We start from the raw sequence: 16,548 nt of genomic DNA on the forward strand, positions 1-16,548 counted from the left end.
TATATATATATATATTGTGATGCTTTGACGAGTTGTGAATGTAATGTTAACGTGGTTTTAGTGATTCTCTGGCAGGTGGATAGGCCCAATTACAGAGGAAACTCTGCCGAAAATTCTGAAATATTTGGGAGTTAATTAAAATTTTGGAGCTTGAGATGTGTGAAAGAACATACGAGTTATGTTGGATGTGCTGGGCGGATTCTACTTTTCATTCGAGGACGAATGATCCTAAGTGGGGACGAGTGTGGTGGGTGAGTGGGCAGGATTATGTATTCACTCTTATGGGATCGAGTCGTTCGCCTCGGCATGATTTATGTACCACTCTCATAGGAGCGGTCTGTTCGCCTCGGCAGTTTAATAGATGCATCTATGGTTCGTGCCGTTCGACCCTCGGCAATGCACAGTGTAAATATTTATGTTGGATCGGGGCATACGCCTCAACATTTCCTATATCATATCCTCATGGAATCGTGCATAATATTTGGCAAGAATTCAGTGTATCTGTGAGTTTTTCCGATTTGAAATATGATAATCTATCTGATGAGATCCACTATATCTATATATATGCTCCGGTTAAGGAGGGAATTTCTAATGGAGAGGTTGAGTTCCTAGTAAAGAGGGGTATTTGTACCACACGATTTTTACTTGTTTATCTCATTTATTTACTCTGCCTCATATTTACTTACCCCTTTACAATACCTGATGTTATTGGACCACTAGTGAGTGTCGATGTTGACCCCTCATCACTACTCCTACAGGGTTAGGCTAGATAGTTACTGGATACATGTTGATTACGTACTCATACTACACTTGCTGCACATTTTTGTGCAGGTACATATGTGACTAGTGGCCTTGTTAGCAGAGGTGTGTATGCATGCATGGACTTACCTGAGCTGCACTTCATATTACGACCCGCAGCCGACAGAGTCTCCTTCAGAGTATTTATATTTCTCCTGTCCAAATTTATATTCCGAACAGATGCTGTATTTTATTTTACATTCCTAGTTGATGCTCATACACTTGTGATACCGGGTTTTGGGGTGATTATGGGTTTTTCTGTATTGAAATTATTAAAAATATTATTATTTACTCTATAAATTCCATCTTTTACCATTTAATTGAAGGAAATATGATTTTAAAATATTAAAATGAGCACCAAATTAAATATTTATTTTTGGCTTGCCTGACATCGGTGTCCGGCGCTATCACAACCTTTAATGGATTTTGGATCGTGACAGTTCTAACCCCAGTCTTCAATTTTGAGTTTGGGCAAAATATGGGAGATTAAGCATAACTTGGGAGCTTGATTTTGCTATTTTAAATAATGATATACTTTGTAAGTATTTCCAATGTGATTTGAGTTTTTACATATTCATGAGTTTAAATTGTAAATTGCCCTTTTGTTATGATTTAAATGTGTGCAGTTCATGTCCGTATACCACTTATGATAATATAACACATATAATACTGAGATTAGTGTTAATTGATATATATATATTGTGATTCTTTGACGAGTTGTGGATGTGTTGTTAGGGTGGTTTTGGTGATTCTCTGGCAGGTGGATAGGCCCAATTACAGGGGTAACTCTGCCAAAATTTCTCAAATATTTGGGAGTTAATCAAAATTTGGGAGCTTGAGATGTGTGAAAGAAGAGACGAGTTATTTTGGGTGTGCTGGGCGAACTCTACTTTTCATTCGGGGACGAATGATCCTGTCACGACCCAAAATCCCACCACAGGCATTGTGATGTCACTTAGTCTCTAAGACTAGGTAAGCCGACTATAACAACAAGTCAATCGCTTTTATTTTATATATAATCAAAACCAACATCGAAAATATTCAAACAAACTCCAAAGACTGATAATACTAAGTCACGAACTCTAACTGAATACTTGAAATGATCTCTAGGGTCAAATTCTCAATACTATTTGAATAATAATTAACAATACAATAAAATAGAAATACTCCAAGGGACTGCGACGACCGAGCAGCTCTACCTTGAATCCTTGCGATCACTAGGGGTGGGCATTCGGTATTTTGGTGTGGTATTCGGTTTATCAATTGTGTATATCAAATACCGTACCAAGGTATTTCGGTACGGTTCGGTATTTTTTATTTTGGTTCGGTATGATTTCGGTTTAAACCAAATCTTCACTGTCTAGAGCTCCCAGCTGAAACATAATAGAGGATCATTCTGAACCATAATCAAAAGTAAAAGGATAAATTTTAATATTGTTCTTGATATATTTGGACATTAACAATTCATTAAGTTCACGTTGGAACTCCATTAAAATCAAAGGCAAATATAAAACAATTTGCTAACAACAATATGAATAATCCTAATAATACTCTTTTTGAAAATCTTCCAATAGTTGGAACATTTCAAAATTACAAATAGTAGTCATTACATGCAAGAAGGACTCTATCAGTTTGGTCTTATCAAAGCATGTGTTCGGCAACATAATGGAATATTAAGACTTAAGAAATTTCGGAATGTCAAAAAAAGAAACAAATAGCATACCATAAAACAGCGAGTAGTATTTTTAGAATTAGTCCCTTGAAAAACAACCAAATTTTGACTATAGTTCCTTCTTTTCGTGAAGAAAAATAACCACTGAAAATTTGTTTAAACGTCAATCTTTTGTATATGGAAAGATTGACCATTGGGCATTTGCAATGATCAGACAATTTGGTGACAACTTGAGAACTACAGATTCTATTGACTTTGAAAAATTCGAAGTGTACACCTTGATTGAGCTCTGGAAATTCGTATTAGAATTTGGACTTTTGGGGTGTGGCCTTAAGATTATTGGACTAAAAGACAAAAATAAAGTTGGGCTTGGACTAAACTATTTTGGTATTTCGGCATACCAAAATACTGAAATTTCTGTACCGAAATAAACCAAAATACCGAAAAAACCAAAACCGAAATAATAATTAATTCAGTTCGGTTCGGAATTCGGTTTTTCGGATTTTATGCCCACCCCTAGTGATCACACTCTAACTCTGTCCGGGTCCGATATCTTCAATACATAGATCTGCATAAAAATATGCAGAAGTGTAGTATGAGTATACCACAGTCGGTACCCAATAAGTATCAAGACTAACCTTAGTGGAGTAGTGACGAGGTACAATTAAGACACTCACTAGTCTAATAACCTGTGTAATATAGAATACAAAACTAATAGAAAATAAATAGCAGGGATAACAATAATAATTAACTAGTGATGTAAGCAACCATGTAACAAGAACTCCATAAATATTGCTCAAACAGTTAATGAACACCAGTACAACCAATAATCAAGTCCTTCAAAATATACATCTTTCATCTATAAGTGTTTCAATAGAAATCTCTAGAACGTAATCCTTTCCAATAAATATATTTCGAATATGCTTCTTTCAAACAAATATCCTTCAGATATAATTATTTCAAATAAATTTCTTTCGAATACAATTCTTTCAAATAATATTTTGAATAAAATCCTTTCAAATAAATATTTTGAATATAATTTTTTCAAATAAAAGTCACCCTGTGATACCTCATTTCATAATCATAAAATACGGGTCTCAGCCCACTTTCATATCTTTCGTAACACGGGTCTCAGCCCACTTTCATATTTCTACGGCACTTCATGCCCATAATTAAATCATCATATTATTTTCCGGCACCTCGTACCCACATTTCATATCACATATGCACGGACAGTTCACGTGCCAATAATAAAAATCATCATATTTTTCTCGGTACCTCGTCCCCACATTTCATCTCTGTTGCGGCGTGCAACCCGATCCCATATAATATTATCTGTCCGGCAATAGCCACATGCTCACAGGCTATTATCAAGTTTACCGAAAAAACAAGACAAGTTGCACAAGATATACGGATAAACACAAGAAAAATCACAACATCATATAAAAAATACCAACACAATAATCCCACATCATCACATATCATCCCTGACACTAGCTACCCTTATCTCTCCTATAGCCTCACGTATCACTCCATTATAATAGCCACCCTTATCCCTACTCCCTGACAATATCAATAGCCACCCTTATCGCTCTTATAGCCATCCTTACCACCCTTATTACTCCGCCCAGACAGTATCCCAACGCACATAAGCACAGTGAAATGCCACCCTTATACCCACATAATATAAACGGTGGAATGCCACCCTTATATCATCAGAATAATAACTCAAATCACACACCAATTTACACATAATATTATCACGACAACACAATACAATAATTCATATCACGATTTACCCATAGGCCACAACCAATTCCAAAGATATAACAAAATCAATAAATTTCTCAACAAATAGCCCAAGGCTCCACACAACGAATATAAACTTCAACACAACAACCGAGATGGAAAGTAACTCAGCATAGGACAACGCCTTCTTTAATCTAATTTTTTGATAATTATGTTAACGCCTCCTTTAGATTTATTTAATGATTACTTACAGACAAGAAATCCATAATGAATTTAATTCTAAGAAAATATCAAATCAACAAACCCACAAAATTCACATAAAAATCCAAGTGGCAATTACACCAAATTATCATATAAAAAATACAAACTCGACAAACAAGGAATGAGGCATGACAAATTCAAGGATTTACACATGTTCCAACAATTTTCTAATTTAATACTTAAGGGCGTCTACGAATTTCAACCAATATAATTTGCATATATAAACCAAGTACGTACTCGTCACCTCGCGTATATTGTTTTCAATTACACAATTTTCACATAAGACGCAATGTCTAAGGGATAATTTCCTCACTCGAGGTTAGGCAAGATACTTACCTTAACGGAGTTAGGCCAATATTCCAAAATTGCATTCTTGCGCAAAACGACCTTCGGACGGCTCAAATCCAAAATCCTCCTCTTAATGATACTACAATGATCCACTACACTAAGAAACTTCAATCTACAATAATGCAACACAATTGCACCAATATTAGCAAGATTTCCATAGTTTAGGCCATTTAGGCATTTTATCAACCACCTAGAGTGCATAAATCTCTACAACCTCCTTCAATGAAATTTATTCACCTAACAACCATCTTCCACACAAATGATTCACCTCACAATCGTCTCTAGTCCATCCACAACTTCCTTTAGCACATGCATGCCCAAATATTCACTCCCAACCCACAAATCTTATCAATTAATTCATTATACAATCTCTACAATGGGTATTCATTTAACTTGAGAATTTATGGCTTCCAATCACCATACCATGAGTTACAATACTTAATTCATACTCATATTCCCATAATAAATACGTACATGAGAGTCTAAGTGTGTAGGATTACCTTTTTGGAAGAAATCTTGTAAAACCCTCCTTTGAGTTCTTAAAGAAATTTCTTAAATATCTAAGTAATTTATGTGTAGATTTCATCAATACTAGTGTAGAAATAATGAAATTTCACACCAAGATAATGGGGATTGCTTACCTTGAAGAAGAGAGGAGTTGGTGGTCTTGAGAGAGTGGAGAAGAGCTCCAAAATCCGTCCAAATTAAGTGGGGAAAATAACCCGCAAAGGTCTTATATCAAAATAAGGTCGGATTATAAAAAAAAAATCCAAAGTTTTACAGCCGCGGCGCATGGGGCGTCGCGGGGTGTCGCGAGGCGGCTGTGCAAAACGTTTATGGAAATGACATTTCGAAACATTCTGGAATTTTCCACAGCCGCGGCGCATGGGGCGGCGCGGTAGTGTAAAATTATGCCAGCTTTTGGTACTTTTGTCATAACCTCTTATACGAGTGTCCAAATGATGAATGGTTCCAAAAGTTAGAAACTAGACTCGAAGATCTTTCATTTGATAGATTGTCCATCACATAATTCCTAATATATAGGTAGATATGCTCGTCCAAAGTTTGGTCTTGTGCGTACTCATTTGGAACTTTAGTCTATCATGAAATTTCCAACTTGACTTAGGCTTAGGCCTCTCCTTAGACCCCACATTACTTATAATATGCCTCGTGCACTTATTATCATATCCAATTAATATCCATCATATTAATAGTCTTCGTCTGCATACAGAATAATATAATTAGCACACATCAACTTTCTAATTTTGCCAAAATGCGCCAAATTGTTCTACGGACTTCCAACTCTAATTCCGGACATATGCCTAAGTTCGAAATAACCATACGAATCTATAGGAACCATAAAAGTTCTATTATGGGGTCGTTTGTACTAAAGTCAAACTCCGGTCAACTCTTTTCATTAAAGCTTCCAAAACAAGAATATATTGGTCTTTCAATTAAATCTTTAATCATCCGAAAAATCAAACTCGACCGCGCGCGAAAGTCATAATGCACATTACAAAGTTGTTCGGGACCTTAAGCTGCTGAAGGGGACGTCAATTTTCAAAACGACAAGTCGGATCGTTACATTCTCTTCCTCTTAAACAAACGTTCGTCCTCGAACGTGCCAAGAATTATTCTGAGGACATTAAATTACTGAGTGTACTATTACACACCTACTCATGGAGAGTCGACGTCACTGAAATTTTAATATGGTACGACTACACCATCTCAGTTGAGATTATTTCTTTTTTCCACATTTATAAACTTTAAAACCAATTTTTTACACTCCAAACATTTCCAAAAGGCTTGATTTTTCACATCAACACACAATATTAGTCTCAACCGGTTGTTGCAACTCGTGCCTATGCACACATCAACTTCCTTAATAGCGCTTAAGTACTTCGAAATTTTTTGGGGTGTTACATTCTCCCCCACTTAGGATCATTCGTGCTCAAATGAGAAGTAGAGTCCGCCCTCAAACACATAACATAACTTATCTCTTCTTTCGCACATCTCAATCTCCCAAATTTTTCTAACTCCCAAATTTTCAGAAATTTCGACAGAGTCTCCGCTGTAATTGGGCATATCCACCTGCCAGAGTAACACCAAAACAACTCCTAACAACACATCCACAATACAACAAAGCACCACAATATATCTCTCTCTCTCTCTCTATATATATATATATATATATATATATATATATAACACTAATCTCAACATTACAAGCATTGCATTATCATAATGATATCTAGACATGAAACACATCATATGTATGCCCACAACCACATCTCTGGTCTTAATAGTTGTTCATAATCGATTACAACAACGGCAATTAACCTCATGTTAACAAAATCTCGTTTCAAACCTCCACTTTACTAACAACGAGACATGAGGCATGAAGAACTCATAATTATTTACCTAAATTAACGAGTCCCATTTTACGCCACCTGGACACTCACCTCATAGGCTAAAGCTCAATAATTACAACATGAATTTGGCAAATTATGCACAGAGAAATTCATACAAGAATTTTCAAATAAGCCTAACGGGCATTACTCCCTATAATTACTATAGTACAAATTTAATTTTACAAGGGAGAATTTAAACTCATAAATATTTTACTATAAGGACCTCGTCCTTATATAACTTCCACCACCGCTTGTAGCCTAATTTAAATATTTCACATCATATAAAAATGCGAAGATCTCGTGCTCAACTCTGAATCACAAGTATTTTGCACATTATGCCAATTGAGATTTTCTATTCCCTTTCTTTCTTCTTTTTAATAAATTCCGTAAATAATTTTCACAACACATAATGAACCCTCATACCCATAGGGCATATAATTCATAAAATTGAGATCAATTAATCCGAAATCACATCAAAACTCATTGTAGTGAGTAATAGAAAGTCACATTTGGACTTATAGCCCTCAATCATGTACAAAAAGAAAAATGATATACACGGGCTAACATCATCAAATCTCCAAACATGGATAAACATATAAGTGAGTCACAAAATTACGAAGCTCACCCATAAGCGGAGCATAATAGGAGGACTCGTCTCAATATTCAGAACTGAATCAAATTAAGGAGAAATATCCCTTTATAACAAAACGGGATCGTACCTGTAACGACACCATCTGGTGTGGTGGTCTCAGCCACACTATAGTAAATTTACCAACGGTCTGGGCCTCCCCCTCTAGGGCACCCCCTACCCGCCTGTCCTCCACCCCTAATTGGCTGTGTACGTGGAGTATTAACTGGAATAACGCTTGTAGCCTGAGTGTTCTGATGTAATCAACCCCTCCCAAGTTTGGGACAATCTCTCATGATGTGCCTAGTATCACCACACTCATAAAAAACCCTCTGAGGTTGCGACTGCTTGTACTGAGTCAGTGCCGGATATCTGGAATAACCACTGTAACAACCTCATGCCGGTGGTGTACTATAAGAGCTTACTGGAGCACCCGAGTAATCTGATGTGAGGACTGAGCTGGCCGACTGCTCGAGCCTCTGTCATAATGGGTCATAGCTGAAGAGTAAAATACACTGAACCCTCCAGAGCTTTGAGACCTTTTGGTCACTTTAGACTCATTTTCCTAACTTCGAACACCTTCTAACATCCTGGCAATATCTACTACTTACTGAAATGGAATGTCAATTTGCAATTCTCGAGCCATGCTTATTTAAAAATCATAATCGAGCCCTTCAAAGAATCTGTGGACTCGCTCTTTGAATATAGGAACCAAGATAGGTGCGTGTCGGGCTAACTCATTGAACCTGATAGCATATTCTGACTCGTCATGGTACCCTGACGCAAGCGTTCAAACTCTGTGAGCCATGCATCCTATAGAGTCTGGGGAACAAACTCTTTCAAAAACATTCCCAAAAATTAATCCCAAGTTGGTGGTGTTGCATCAGCTGGTTTGCCCTCTTCATAAGCTTGCCACCATCGATACGTTACTCCTGATACCTGAAATGTAGTAAAGGCAACTCCGCTCACTTCCACAATACCCATGGTGTAGAGAATACAGTGACATTTTTCTAGAAATCCCCTGGCATCCTTAGTAGCTGTGCCACTGAAGGTAGGTGGACTATACCTCTTAAATCTCTCAAGTCTCTTTTGTTCTTCTTTTGATGCCTCTGGCCTGACCTCAGGCTGAACCGGAATAACATGATGTACCTGTACTATACCTGGAACCTGACCAATATGAATCTGCTGTTCTGGAGCGCAGGCGGTAAGAGTCTGAGTTACTCCCCCAATCTATGCAATATTTGGTGCAACAGATATCAATCCCACTTGAGTTAATGTACCAAACATATTCAAGAACTTTGTTAAAGTCTCCTAAAGTCCGGGGGTAACAACAGGTGCTTCCGGTACCTTTCCCCCAAGTGGAGCTACTGGCGGCTCCTCAACTGCTGCTTTGACAGGTGCTCTAGTCGCAGTACATACCCTTCCTAGGCCTCTACCTCGGCCCCGGTCTCTTGCGGCTGTAGCAGTATGCGCGAGTGTCTGCTCAGCTGACCCGATAGCATGTGTCCTCACCATATGTGAGATAATAGAGATGCAAAGGCTCAAATTCCAAATTCAACAAATTCCGCACGATAAGAATGAAAGAAGTGGAAATTTCCTAACAGTTCTGTAGCCTCTCGAAGATAAGTACAAACGTCTCTGTACCGATCCGCAAGACTCTACTAAATTCGTTCGTGACTCGTAGAACCTATGAACCTAGAGCTCTGATACCAACTTGTCACGACCCAAAATCCCACCACAGGCGTCGTGATGGCACTTAGTCTCTAAGACTAGGTAAGCCGACTACAACAACAATTCAAGTTTTATATATATATATATATATAATCGAAACCAACAACGGAAATATTCAAACAAACTACCAAGACTGGTAATACTGAGTCACGAACTCTAACTGAATACATTAAATAATATCAAGGGTCGAATAATCAATATTGTTTGAATAATAATTAACAGTACAATAAAATGGAAAGACTCCAAGGGACTGCGCCAACCGATCCGCTCTACCTTGAATCCTTGCGATCACACTCTAACTCTGTCCGGGTCTGATATCTCCAATATGCCCCTTAATGATACTACAACGATCCACTACACTAAGCAGCTTCAATCTATAATAATGCAACACAATTGCACCAATATTAGCATGATTTCCATAGTTTAGGCCATTTAGGCATTTTATCCAACACCTAGAGTGCGTAAATCTCTACAACCTCCTTCAATGGAATTTCTTCACCTAACAACCACCTTCCAGCACTCCAGTCGCCTCCGATGATTGGTTTGTCAACCACGCTTTCTCTCCCTCAAAACAAATGATTCACCTCACAATCGTCTCTAGTCCATCCACAACTTTCTTTAGTGCATGCATGCCCAACAATTTACTCCCAACCCACAAATCTTATCAATTAATTCATTTTACAATCTCTGCAATGGGTATTCATTTAACTTGAGAATTTATGGCATCCAATCACGATACCATGAGTTACAATACTTAATTCATACTCATATTCCCATAATAAATCCGTACATGTAAGTCTAAGGGTGTAGGATTGCCTTTTTGGAAGAAATCTTGTGAAACCCTCCTTTGAGTTCTTGAAACATTTCTTGAAGATTTAAGTATTTTATGTGTAGATTTCATTAATATTAGTGTAGAAATAATGGAACTTTACACCAAGATAATGGGTATTGTTTACCTTGAAGAAGAGAGGAGTTGGTGGTCTTGAGAGAGTGGAGAAGAGCTCCAAAATCCGTCTAAATTAAGTGGGGAAAATAACCCCCGAAGGTCATATATCAAAATAGGGCCGAGTTGTAAAACAAAACCCGAATTTGTACAGCCGAGGCGCATGGGGTGGCTGTGCAAAAAGTGTCTGGAAACGGTATTGCGAAACATTCTGGAATTTTCCACAGGCGCAGCACATGGGGCGACGCGTGGGGCGGCACCGTAGTGTAAAAGTCTGCCCGCTTTTGGAAATTGTGTCATAACCACTAGTAGGAGTGTCCAAATGATGAACGGTTTGAATAGTTAGGAACTAGTCTCGAAGATCTTTCATATGATATGTTGTCCATCACATAACACTTAATATATAGGTAGATATGCTTGTCCAAAGTTTGGTCTTGTGCGTACTCATTTCGAACTTTAGTCTATCATGAAATTTCCAACTTGACTTAGGTTTAGGCCTCTCCTTAGATCCCAGCCTCTCGTTAGACCCCACATCACTTATAATATGCCTTGTACACTTATTATCATATCCAATTGATATCCATCATATTAATACTCCTCGCCTGCACACAAAATAATATAACTAGCACACATCAACTTTCTCATTTCGCCAAAATGCGTTGAATTGTTCTACGGACTTCCAACTCCAATTCTGGACATACGCCTAAGTCCGGAATCACCATACGAAGCTATTGGAACCATAAAAGTTCCATTCCGGTATCGTTTGCACAAAAGTCAAACTCTAGTCAACTCTTTTCATTTAAGTTTCCAAAACAAGAATATATTATTCTTTCAATTAAATATCGAATCATCCAAAAAACCATACTCGACCGCGCGTGCAAGTCATAATGCACATTACAAAGCTGTTCGGAACCTTAAGCTACTGAAGGGGATGCCAATTCTCAAAACGATAAGTCGGGTCATTACAAATCCTAAGTGAGGGAGAATGTAAGCCCACGTAAAATGTTACCTAGAACCTGGGGTTTCGTGGTGCCGAGGTAGGTTAATGTGTTCGAAGATTTTAGAAAACAAGTCATGGTACAGAGTTTTTGGTTAGTGGAGTGGGTAGAAGAAATTACAAAAAATGGCGATTCTGTGGTCCATTATGCTATAGCGGATCTATTCAGCTGACCACGAAATGACCACATAATGAACCAAAAGCAACTCAAATTTTGTAAACAATATTTGCTGGCCACAAAATGATTCTGCTGGCCGTATAATGATTATGCTATTGCGAAATTGCATCGCGCAATGGACCAGACCCAACCCAAAATTTGAAAATCATTTTGTGGCCATTATGTTGGCCGCATAATCATTATGTTATCGCAGAATTGCAACGCTGAATTGACATACCATTTTGTGGCCATTCTGCTAGCCACATATTTAATTATGCTACCTAGATAACAATGCCGCTACCACATAATTGCATCACATAATTGACTTCGGGGGTCATTTTTGGAAATTTTCTTATCCGGCCCTATTTTGATATAAGTCCTTGGGGGTCATTTTGAAGGAAAAAATCTGATATTTTTAGAGAGAAGTGAGAGTATTCTAGAGAGAGAGGAGGAAACTATAGGCTAAAATTGTTCATCAATCCTTGCTCAAGACTTGTAAAATTTACAAGGAAAACTCACAAGGTCTTCATCTAAGAGGTAAGGTTCTAACCCTAGTCTTCAATTTCGAGTTCGGGCAGAAGATGAAAAATTGAGAGTGTGATTCTTGGGTATGAGAGTTTTTATTTATTCATACATGTAAATATAAGGATGGTGGGAAGGTAATTGAGGTAATATGAGTAAAAGCTTGGTATTGAATGGGTTATGGAGTGAAAGAAATGTTGTAGAAGAACCTTGTGGCCGAATTTGCACACCTAGTGTTTGATAAAATGTCCAAATGAACTGAAACCATGAATATCTTTCTAATTTGTGTTTAATTCTGTTATGTCTTAAAATATATTGGGATTTCTAGGATTTCCGGAACATTGTAGTAACTTAAAGAAAGCTCAAGCAAGGTATGTTGGCTAAACTACTCTCTTAAAATTGAATTCCATGATTTTTCCGTAAGTTTCAAGTATGGTTGGGTCAAGTTCCTTATTCTCATGTTCCGAGTTGTGCCCTATAAATTTGATTGTCCTGAGTAATCAAAGTGTCGAAAGATGTATGTACTCATAATGTGTTCCAATCACTCTTATCTCATCATGATCTTCTTCGGGAATGTGTTCAAGTAAGGTTTATGTGTTAAAACGTTATAACTTCAATTTATGTTTCAAATGAAAATCCGTTAAGCATAACTTGGAAAGAATACTCAATACATCTGAAACCCCTATTGCTCATATATATACTTAAGGCCTTGATTTCGAAGGTTCATATTGTTGAAAATCTATAAAGATGCTTGAAAGTGAAGAAGTGAGTTGAAGATATAAAGTGTGGCTACCGTGCCAAGAATGAAGTTATACCTTTGGCCAATGATTCCAATGAAATGAGATGATGTGAGAAATGCTATGAAATGAGCCTTGATTCAAATCTTCCAAAAATTACTTCGAAAACATATTTGCCTAAAAGCTTATGTCCTCAAGTTGTGCCCCAATGTGACTGTTTTAAATAATGATATGCTTTGTAATTATTTTCTATGTGAATTGAGTTTTTACATATTCATGAGTTTAAATTGTGCATTGCCCTTTTGGGGGGAAAGTATTTCAAGAACAAATGGTGTGCTACTTGTTATGATTTTAACTTGCGCTTCGATTTTCAGTCATTTTACTCCACCTTTCTCAAAGAAATCTATTGTGTTTAAAGCCTTCGCTACTAATGAAACTAAAGTTGTGATTTTCGGAATATTCTATATATTGATATTTATGATGACAATCCATGAAGTACAGATATAAAAGTGTGGAATATGAAATACGGCCATTGTGCCATGAAAGAAGAATCGTATGTATGACCAAGAGAACCAATGCAATAATGATGTTGTAAATGGTTGAAAGTACCAATGAATCTATAAATAGTGTTAAAGGTTATGAGGTAAATGTATTTTTATTTATGTTCCCCTTGTATGTAAATCAAAAATGGTTTTTGGAGCATCGTTAATCACCGAGGAAGGGTAGGTTGAAATAACCTAACCCCGAAACTACACGTGCCGGTGTAGGAGTGCATTTTGATTATTCTCCTTATTTTAGATGAGATTGATGTGATGAGAATATTCCCCTTAATGGGGATGAGATGATTGCTAGCAAAGGGTGATGTCGATCCACACGGCATTGTGGTGAGATGACCTAGCCGATCGGTCGTGATCGGATACCATTCCGCACACATGGTGGTGATTGTGATTGTGAATACACCTCCACCCATATATATTGGGGTGAGGTAGAAGGGCCGCTTTGTGTAGAAATTGTGATTGTGAATACACCTACACCCGCATACCTTGGGGTGAGGCAGCAGGGCCACTTTGTGTAGAGATTGTGATTGTGATTACACCTTCACCCGCACATATTGGGGTGAGGCGGCAGGGCCGCTTTGTGTAGATTAAATGTCTTTGGGTGAGACGGCCTAGGCAATCAGGCTGTGATCGGACTCCATGCTAAAGTCACGATGGTATATCGGTACTAAAGATCTCCCAACCAAAAACAATATTACTATCGTATTTTGAAAATTATTATGTTTTAACTTGGCATTTGGATATCATTGGTTGTTGTTGTTATTTTCATGGTTCTCCCATTTTATGTTGGCATTCTATTTGAAAGAGGACAATTAGCTTTACATACTAGTACTATTCCACATGTACTAATGTCCCTTTGGCTGGGGGCCCTGCATCTTCAATGGATGCAGGTTGTTCATAAGCGGGCATCTTTGATCCTTGTTAGCATTTATTCTCTACTCAGCAGGTTTTGGTGATCCCTACTTTGTTCCGGGCTTTATGTTATTTGACGTTGTACTTTTCATTTTGAGGTATAGCCGAGGCCTTGTCGCCGGCACTTCCATACTACTCTTCTGTTGTACTTAGAGGCTCCGTAGACAGGTTGCGGGTGGTGTTTGATGTTGGGTAATGAATTAGAAGTGTTTGTAAGTGGCAAACATGTTTTTCATCATATCTATAAACTTTTGTAATGTTTTGGAAGTCGTAAATGAAACTCCTTGATTAATGGAAAAGAATGTGGAGAACTTGACTCCTCTCATGTATATTTCTGGCGACTGATTCTTATATTGTTAATGGATAAGCTTGGGTAGAAGGTATCTAGCAGACATGCTTGATCGGGGTGTCTCGGTTGAGTGCCTGTCACGCTCCCCGAGGTCGGGGCCTGATAGTTCATGTGCTAGTAGAGCGTTGGACTTTGGTTATATTTGGGACCAGGTCAGAGTGGGTGACTCTCAACAACAGTCCTAGTGGGTTAATGAATTAAAGTGCAGTGCCTACGGATTTCAGGTCCGTTATGTGGCTAAGGATCGAGTTATTGCAGTGGATTATGAAAGGGGTCCTTGGAGTGTTCTGTGTTATCATCGGGACTGTAGGGAAGTATTAGAGGTAAGGGAGAAATAGCTTCAGATTCGTGGAAGGTCTTTCAGAATGGGTGTACCAGTTGGAGATGCTATTGTGCGTATGAGGAAGGTACGAGACGGTTCGTGGGTATTGAAATGATGTGGTCTCGTGAAGTGGGTCACTCGGGATGAGTGCTGAATGAGTTTGTTATGTTTTGAATTGAGCTATTATTATTTCTAAGGCAAGTCAAGAGTAAATTGGAAGAAGTTGGGTCAGATAGTAATGGTTCGAATCAACATGATTGTGGCAATGATCAGTTCCTTCGGCTTGTTAGTTATACAGGTGATTCGTGGTTGTACACGTGGGCTTGACATCCACTGTAAATTGATTGATTTGGAGGTATTTGATTATAATATCATGTTATGTGTAGATGGATCCTGGAAAAGTTATGGCGGTCTAGACCACCACTTGAGGTTTGTATTTTCTACGGTCGTGGGGATTCAATTGTGTGTTGCAACAGTTCTTCTAAAAATAGTTAAGTGAAAGGCTTCTAGCCAATAAAGTGTTTATTCTACTAGTAGTTTAGAGGTTATGATAAATTCTTGTATTCTCGCGTAGCGGCATGATAGGTGCAGTGAGCGGCATGGTAATTTAAAATTTTAGGATCAAGGTTGCGGTTCGGTGTTGATAAGAATGTCACGGGCTCGGATGAGAAGGGGAGAATTCAGATGTTCAGGGTAAGCAGGCATTTTCTTTAGTGTCACCTGAGAACGGCATTCTGTGTTAGAGGCTTTGTGTATTGATTTGTGTATTCTTGATTTGCTTTACAGAATTAGAACGGTTGGTGGTTTGGATGTGCGAACTTTGTTACATGAGTGGAAGGTCGTGGGAGCGTATCCCACGGGGAGATTTGTATAAGTGTGGCATGTTAGTCACTTGATTGTTAAATATTGAAACCAAGTACGAGGAATTTTGGTAATATGAGAGTTTATGCCTAGAAGGAGCTCTATTCCTTTGGTTGTGAACTGTGGGAGTTTGGTACGGATTGCATGGCTGCTCGTGGGTGTCATGAATAGGGCCATTGTGGATCCTTGAAAGGTTGTTGGCCCAGTGTGGGATGATCAGATTTGGCTTGGGGTCCGTTGGTGGGTCTAATGGGAATGTGTGCTCTACATCAGGTCAGATATGTTTGTTCGGCATAGCGTTGCTTGCGGAGGAGTCTTCGGGCATTCGATGTTATTCCCGTCATCAGCTATTCCATATAATACCCTATTGTGTCATGTGTGTTATGAGACGACTTGATTATTCACAAACGTGTTGTGATCTAGTGTATCTTGCGGAGTTATATGAGCAGGATGGCTCTTGAGGTCCAGGTCATTTATTGCTCCTTAGTTGTGCTTGGGTTTCGTAGCGTATGGCGCTATCCGTCTCCTCAGGATTTGTATTATGCACTTGGCGTGCTTGTGGTCGATATTCGAGCATTTTGTAAGTATAAGCG

Source organism: Nicotiana tomentosiformis, chromosome 2 (genome assembly GCF_000390325.3).
Source record: "Nicotiana tomentosiformis chromosome 2, ASM39032v3, whole genome shotgun sequence".
Taxonomy (NCBI): Eukaryota; Viridiplantae; Streptophyta; class Magnoliopsida; order Solanales; family Solanaceae; genus Nicotiana; species Nicotiana tomentosiformis.